Below are 8,013 nucleotides of genomic sequence, written 5' to 3' on the forward strand. Positions count from 1 at the left end.
CTTCTTTATTTTTCATTATCTGTTATTATAAAACTAAACCCGCATCTGTTCCTTAATCCATAAGCTACATTTTGCCTTTGTGCCGTATGCTCAACATGCTTCTCAACTTCTCATCATGTCACTGTTTTCACGAGCTGCACAAGCATGTAATTTTCACTTTTTAGCACGAAACACTTTAAACGTAAAACTAAACCAAATTCAATTTGGATGGAATGTCATTGATTGTCTGTGAACTTCAAATAGCAGGAAAACGGTCACAATATTCTAAGATTCGCGGTAAAGTTTAAGAAAATGCAAAACACAAGCTGTACCAGCCGAATCACGGAGCCGAAAATCGCGGAACGATGAAAAACGTGACAGAAAAAAAGAAAAGCAGCCAATTCGTGCCACAGCCTGCTGCGATCCTCAGGCGGGTCTGCTCGCGTACCTACAGGAAAAAAATAGACCCCATTGTGTGGTCTTTAGCCTCTTGCCTAGCAACTCCTATCCCTACCTCCTCGTGGTACTGTCCGGGGTACGAGTAACCTTAGGGAAGATCGGGTAACCAACCCCCGGTGGGAACTTTGGTCGCTTTTGCTTTTGCTTCTGCAAACCTTTTGCGTCTGTACTCCATGTTAGGAGCGGCTCACAACAGCGTCTGTTCCCCATGTCAGGGACGGCTGATCATCGTCCGAGTACCAGAGAAGGACTCTAAGCTGAACTGCGCACTATGCCCCCCGAACATTTAGGGGGAATGGTCCTCCGGAAATCTAGGGAGTTGGTGTCAGGCCCTGCAAGCCGGGCTTAACAGATCCAGTTTATTTGTTTATTTCGCGGATGATATGGACATTGTCGGCCGAACATATGAAATGGTGGCAGACCTGTACACCCGCCTGAAACGCGAAACAGCAAAGGTTGGACTGGTGGTGAATGCGACCAAGACAAAGTACATGCTAGCTGGTGGGACCGAGCGTGACAGGGCTCGCCTAGGTAGCAGTGTTACGATGTTCGAGGTGGTCGACGAGTTCGTCTACCTAGGATCCTTGCTGACGGCTGACAATAACGTTAGCCGTTAGCCGTCGGGCCTACTATGGCCTCCACAAGAAGCTGCGGTCAAAAAAGATTCACACCCGCACCAAATGTACCATGTACAAATCGCTTGTAAGGCCGGTAGTCCTCTACGGGCATGAAATTCTTGGTTTACCGAAGTAACGTTGGTCGCAATAATCACGATTTTCTCCAATCAGTAGTTTGTTTAGATTTGTATTAATTCAATTTGTTTGTGATTTTGTCTCATATCGTTGCACATTAGTGATACTTGTTTATTTCAATTTTTACTACGGAAAGAAATCTTTCCTAGTCTAACAGTAAAAGAAATCCTTCAAGAATTATTTCAAATCTTTTCGTAAAGATCCCTTACGTACTTTAAACATAAAAATTCCAATTGGTAGATTAAAATATCTTCCAGTCGTTCATTAATAATTTATGGAGGATTTTCTGGAATTACTGAGGATTTTTCCTAGAAACTCGATAAGTGTCACCAAAATTGTCTTCGAGATCACCAAACAAGGAAACTTCCAATAAATGCTTACAGAGTGCACCAAGCTCTCCAACGTTGAGTTTCTCAATAAAGTTTCTCTTCAGATTACATCAACAAATCCTTTAAAAATTCTTCAAGGATTTCCAAAATACTTGAAAAATTTCCAGTAAAAAATATCTAGGGCATCCACAAAAATTTAAATCATACTTCTAGGTTATTCTAGGGATTCCTTTTAAAATTCTACAAGAAGATTAAAAAAAGTTTAAGAAAATATTCAATAGGGTCCTAAAATTTTTGTTTAAAAACTTGTTTTTATTAAATAACACGACAGAGCATGCTATTGCTACCACTTTGGCAAATTTTCCCGCTCAAAGAACTGCTTTATCATATTAAAACTTTAATTTTAAAAATTGGTCCAAATTTGAACCTTGACAGTTTTGATCATGTTTGACGTTACATAAACGCCATAGGGGCTCAACGTTTTAACACTGGGGTTGTTCCTATCTGACATGTCAGAATTGGCACGGAGAACAAAATACACCCAAAATTTGAGTTTAGAGCAAGGGGTGGGGCAAAATCTGAAATATCAGAAAAAATGTTTGTTTATTTTTTGGCTAACAAAAAGTATTTAACAATTGAGTTAACCCTCTAATACCCAACCCCGCCTTTAGACGGGGTACACTTTGGAATTTTGTGTATTTTTTCGTAGCTCGGAAATTAAAATGATTTTATTTTTGGCCTTAACCTTGACTCATAACACGCATATAAGAAAAGTTTTTTATGATTTTTGAAACTTTTTTGTATTATTGAAAATTGTTTGAAAAATTGTATTCTTATATAACCTACAAATGCCTGGGATTCATTCAACGTGTATTATAAATAATCGTACCTTTTATATTTTTCTACGATCAACCTATCACAGAAGAAGAGCCTGATGGTATTGAAATGATTTCAAATCTGTTTTTCCGTTAGTTACACGGAAAATAAAAAATGTTCCAGAAAAAAAATACAAAATTCATATTTGCAAAAGTATAGTAAAAACTCAAAGTTTTATTATTGTCAAAAATCAGTAATCAGAAGGGGCTTCAAGAAAAAATTGAAAAGGATAGGGATGTTCAAAAATAAAAATATTAAAAATCAAAAACCAAAATTCATAAATTTGCGAAGAAAAATAAATCATTGCCCAAACCGTGTTTAGAATGATTTTAGATAACGAAAAATAATATTTAGATCGAAAACAAAAATTTGGGTATTAGAGGGTTAACATGTGTTTTTGGCCTAAACTCAAGTATTTGGTACTAAAATTGCGACAAGATCCTAAAATCTTATTGGAAAAATGTTCTTGGCGATTTCTCGGAAAAGTTTTCACAGATCTATCTGCATTTTTTTTTTTCATTTCAACATTTTTAAAGTATTTCTTCACTTTTTTTTTAAATCAATTCGATATTGCTCCCCATATTCTTCCGAAATTCTCTTTCGAAAACAATATTTGAAAATTTCTTCCAAAATTTAGATCTAAAAAAATTGAAAAAAAAAGTTTCATGCAAAATACGTTTAACTGTTCATTCATAAACAATTCCGCAAAAATACTCAAAAATTTCCCATTGGTTCAGAGATGTCTTTGGAGAATTATTGTTGCGTTTGGAAATCCCGGAGTTCTTTCAGCAGAAAACACGTCCCGATATAGGTGTTAAGCAGCTTAAATCTAAAAGTATTTTTTTTATTTAGGATCAGTTTACAAACCAGTTTTACTTTAATTGTACTTTTAACTCAGTCTCCAACAAAAATTTTTCCAATTCAAAACTTGTTCACACGTATTATAATTCCTTAATCTGAAAATTCACGCTTTTATTGACCTAGTTCATAAGACATATGTAATTCAACTTACAGTGTAGATAGAAATATTCGTAAAAAAACCTCGTAATTCAAAACAATTTCAATATTCAATAGCCAACCAATCTACTTTGCTCATCATCGTTGTTATCAATCTATGACAAATCGCTTGTCAGCTTGCCCGTCATCATATCAAACGTCAATCCACGCTTGGGCCAAATGGCTCGCGATGGCTCTTGGCAGGGTATCCTTTACGAGGGACTGCTGCGGTGAACAATTATTCTATTGTTTTCCCTGGGATGTCGTCCTAGGTTCACCCAAGTATTTTCAGTATTTTAAAAAGATTTGTTACTGTAACCCTTCTACCTGCGACTTAATTTTCTTACCACAAAGAAATAGTCAAACAGCGATAACTTTCTTGGTTTTCGATACATTAACGCAATTTTTTTTTGCAAGCCCTCAAAAAACTCTTTTTGCCTTTTATTTAATCGCTACCAAAAAGTTTGATATAAACTTGAACTCTTATACATGGATCAATCTGGTAGGGATGCTGCCATAAGTAATATCAAGAAATCTATCCACTCTCCATAATTGATTCAAAAATTACTCGGGAAATTCCTCAATATTTTCCAAATTTTCCATTACTTTGAAAATTTGTTGAGAAATTCCTGATGGACTTTATGAAATTAGGAACCATACGTAAATTCTGCAATTTTTCAAAACACCTAGATTTTTCCTTCAGATTCTTTAAAATGTTGTTTTTTGGAGTGTGAGAAGATTTTCTGTATGCAGTTGCTTTAGGAGAGAGAAGCAACAAAATGTTGAACCACGTAGAAATAACAGATGTATTCCTTCTCTGACTTCTGGATTCTCCAGAATTCTATCAAAAAGCCTCTAGGAATTCCGTCCTGGAGTTGCACAAGAATTCCATAATATGTATTATCAGCAGAATTGATAAAACTTTTTCTAAAGAATTGTGTTTCACCCCTTGAAAAATCAAAAGTGAACAAACTTCAGTTTAGCTTAATAGAACAAGTACTAATCTATATTTAGTTGAGCCCATTCAGCTGGGCAGTCTTTCCACAACTTTATTCGTAATCTTTACCAATTTAATCGAACTTGCAGCATGAATATTTTAGCCATGGAAAGTTCTATTTTTTTCTCTTTCACGACATGCACTTTTTTTCAATACCTATCTTCTAAGCTGAGGCAAGTCAAAACAATTGCCGTTTGTAGACGTATCATTCCCTGAGAGTACCGAAAGCTAGAATTTTTCTCGTCTTTCTAGAAAAATCTCGTCCTTTATGAACCCTGATATACCAGAAGCCAGAAGATCCGTAAGCTCTCATTTTGTTCGACCAGGAGTTGATGCACGCCATTCGATAAGATTTATGACGGTGTTAACGTTACCAATTACGCCTTCACTCATAACTTCCATTCACACCCAATTATAAGCAGCTAAGATAGCTTGTTAAGATGTGTTATTATTTTATCGATTTATTCAATTAGAGTCTAATCAGCCCTGTCGTCGTAAAATTTGAGCTTCTTAGTCGTCCCTGCTTGAGGGGGGCGTTACTTTAATCCATAGGGCGCATCTACACCCAAGCGTTGATGAGGTCATCTTATTGAGAAATTGTCACAAATATGTGCTTGAATGGTATTTACAAACACACTAGAGTCAATATGCAATTGCACGAGTTCAGTTTGTGTTCCAATTCACATTTCAAACAAAGATATCAAGTACATAAATTTGAACATTGTTCAATTCAAGAATTTTGTCCTAAAATCTACCACATCTACCGTGTACGAGATCATCTCTACCGTGTGCAAAACATCTCTAAAGGAACAGTGCCACGTTTTTATCTTTTGATTATAAAGGATCAATTATGAAACGCTGTTAATCGAACTTAAAATTCAATGGAATCTTGTTGTTGTGTAGATAAACCGATTAATTTTAGATGACTGCTATGTTACCAGTGTTTACTGATATTACTGTGGCAACCTAAATTTGTTGATCATAACTTGAACTGGTTAGAACATCATACTTAACTTTTAAATTTTCTCTGAAAATAAATAACCGATTTGTACGAAAAATTCTCTCAACATCTGGCGTACAAATAAATGACGAAAACTATTATAGGTGAAAACTAGGTTTGGTCACATCTCAAAATTTGATAGTTTTTATTGAAGCACCATTACGATACCTCACCATTTAAGTTTTCATTATTTTATTTCTTGCAAGCATGATCAAAATATTATAAGTGACTTAAAACATCCTCTGAATAGGGTTTAGATAACTCTAGAAATTACCGTAGGATTTTCTTAGAGGTGATCAAATATCATTAATTATAAACTCCTCTACCTGCAGCTTCATTTCTGAACATAAAAAATGTTTGAATTGCGATAGCATTTTTTTTTTTTTGTTTTTTTGATATTTTTAATCCAAATTGTGGAATAATAGAGATATTCATGTTATGAGCACAAACTATATTCGGTGTATCCTTGAAAAAAAAATGAAGTTTTCTGATACCTCATACCTTTTCATGTTGCGTGTTTCAGGTTTTTAAATTATCGCTCATGTGGTTTTGTATGTTTTTTGTCACATATTGCAGAACTCTTAATGCCTAACAATTGCAAAAGGAACCTGGCCAGGGTACTCATAGTTTGGCCACTCCCATAAGAAAACAATGAGATTGGACAATTTAGGAACCGAAGTTATATCTCTAACTGAAACTGGTTTTGTGGGCTTATATTGACCAATAAGATTATCAAAGCGATCAAATGTTTCTATATTTTTCATACATAATATGGGTTGAAAGCTTATATTTAACGTTTTTGTCATATTTATAGTGCTTCCCATATATTTTTAAGAAATATTTTCTCTCGGGCGACCAACATCGGTGCAAAAAATGGAAGAAATCATCAAAGGAGCAGATTTTCTAGCATGAGATAAGATTACGAAACTGATGTGTTCGTCCCGAAGAGATCAACTTTGTGCGAATCGTAGACAATTTTGTGTTACCTGACTAGGGAGCGACGACAAATTTCACAGTCAAACATATAAGGTAGGTGTACCAGTTACGGATATAATGGTTCCCTATTTCGTCATACGTGATAATTGAACTATTTTCAAATTTTTAGACACTTTAGACACACAATTTAAGCAGTAAGATATCAAATATATCTTGAAGTTGAAACATTAAAAAATACTCAAAATGTGAAAGTTTTCAAGGATTCGCTTAGGTCCAAATAGGGAACCACTATAGCCATAACTGGTACATTTTGACAGCTGCTGCGGATTGATTCAACTTACGTAAAACGAGTAAATCTAAATGTACAAATGATCTCTAAAAATAGCATTTTATGCAAGGAAACTCATCATTCAGCAGACGATTCCATCGACCGTGTAGTGCGGATGTAATGAAATTTGTATGAATAAACGAGTCATTACGTAATGCGACTTCTGGTTGTCTGGGGTATTGGCTTGTTGTTACACGAAATATACAAAAAAAACAAGCGAATTGCATCAAAATTGATTAAATTCCTCTAAACTGCTTAAACGTTTCTCACTTGTTGCGGTAGTAACGATAAAATGTTCCAACGGATACCGCAACTATAGGAGCACAAATTAAAAATAATAATAATATGTACATTCATTGCGCTTCTTGAATTTCGGGCGGTTAAATGTAGTTGAGTCGTGCTTAATACCTCCACTATTGGAACTTTTAGCATTTGACGAAGTTCCAAGGTGAGTTGTCTCAGATAATACGAATAACATGGAGCGTCCTTCACTCATGAACAAGTGTATGCCAAAATTATAACACAATTTTGTTTCCTATACAATAAAGGTGAGTTATATATTGCTGTTTGCATTTGAGGTGCAAATCTTGACTAAATGTCTTCCAAATGCGGTAACACAAACCAATCAAAGGACTCCTAGCAACGATTATCTAAATCACCGCTGACCTAGATAGAAAAACCTATCTTTGACATCGCACTTCTTGTGGAAAATCTTACCGCGTTTGGTGTTCCCGCATTTGATATTTGCGTTTCAAACGCACACAGCAATACCATGAGGCAATTCTACATTTAATTCACTGGAATCTGTGTGGACTTCTTTTGTATACTACCGAAGAATTCTTCAACAATTGCCCTTTGATTGCAATTGTCTTCAAGATTTTTTTTAGCATATCGTTCATTGACTTCCAAGTGGATCTCTAAGGACTCCCGAATTCTACAAAGTTATAAGGGACTGTCCATAAGCTATATCATTGATTTTTGAGTTTTACAACTCCATCTCTCCAATTCGTGATTTTTTGTCCATAGATTTTTTGAAATTTATATATTTATGTTCGACCCCTTTTATGGCCACGTGTTTATATCAATGGTGCATACTGTTGACGCCCTGTAGGAAAACAATCAAAAATTAGCAGCATAACAATAAACATTTATAAGCTTATGAGGCGTAAACAAGCTTAAAAGCTCCTAAAGAACTCCGTGAGTTAAGGGCAAATTACCTCAAGATGTTGGTAGAGCTTGAAAAATTCGATTGGTATTCTACATGATGTTGAGATGTATCTGACTTTCCAAAGACCTACGTAAGATAAGATCAAATTATTTCAGGGCAGGTTGTAATTTTTAATCGATAACCTATAAAACGT

This window comes from Aedes aegypti, chromosome 1 (genome assembly GCF_002204515.2).
Source record: "Aedes aegypti strain LVP_AGWG chromosome 1, AaegL5.0 Primary Assembly, whole genome shotgun sequence".
Classification (NCBI taxonomy): domain Eukaryota; kingdom Metazoa; phylum Arthropoda; class Insecta; order Diptera; family Culicidae; genus Aedes; species Aedes aegypti.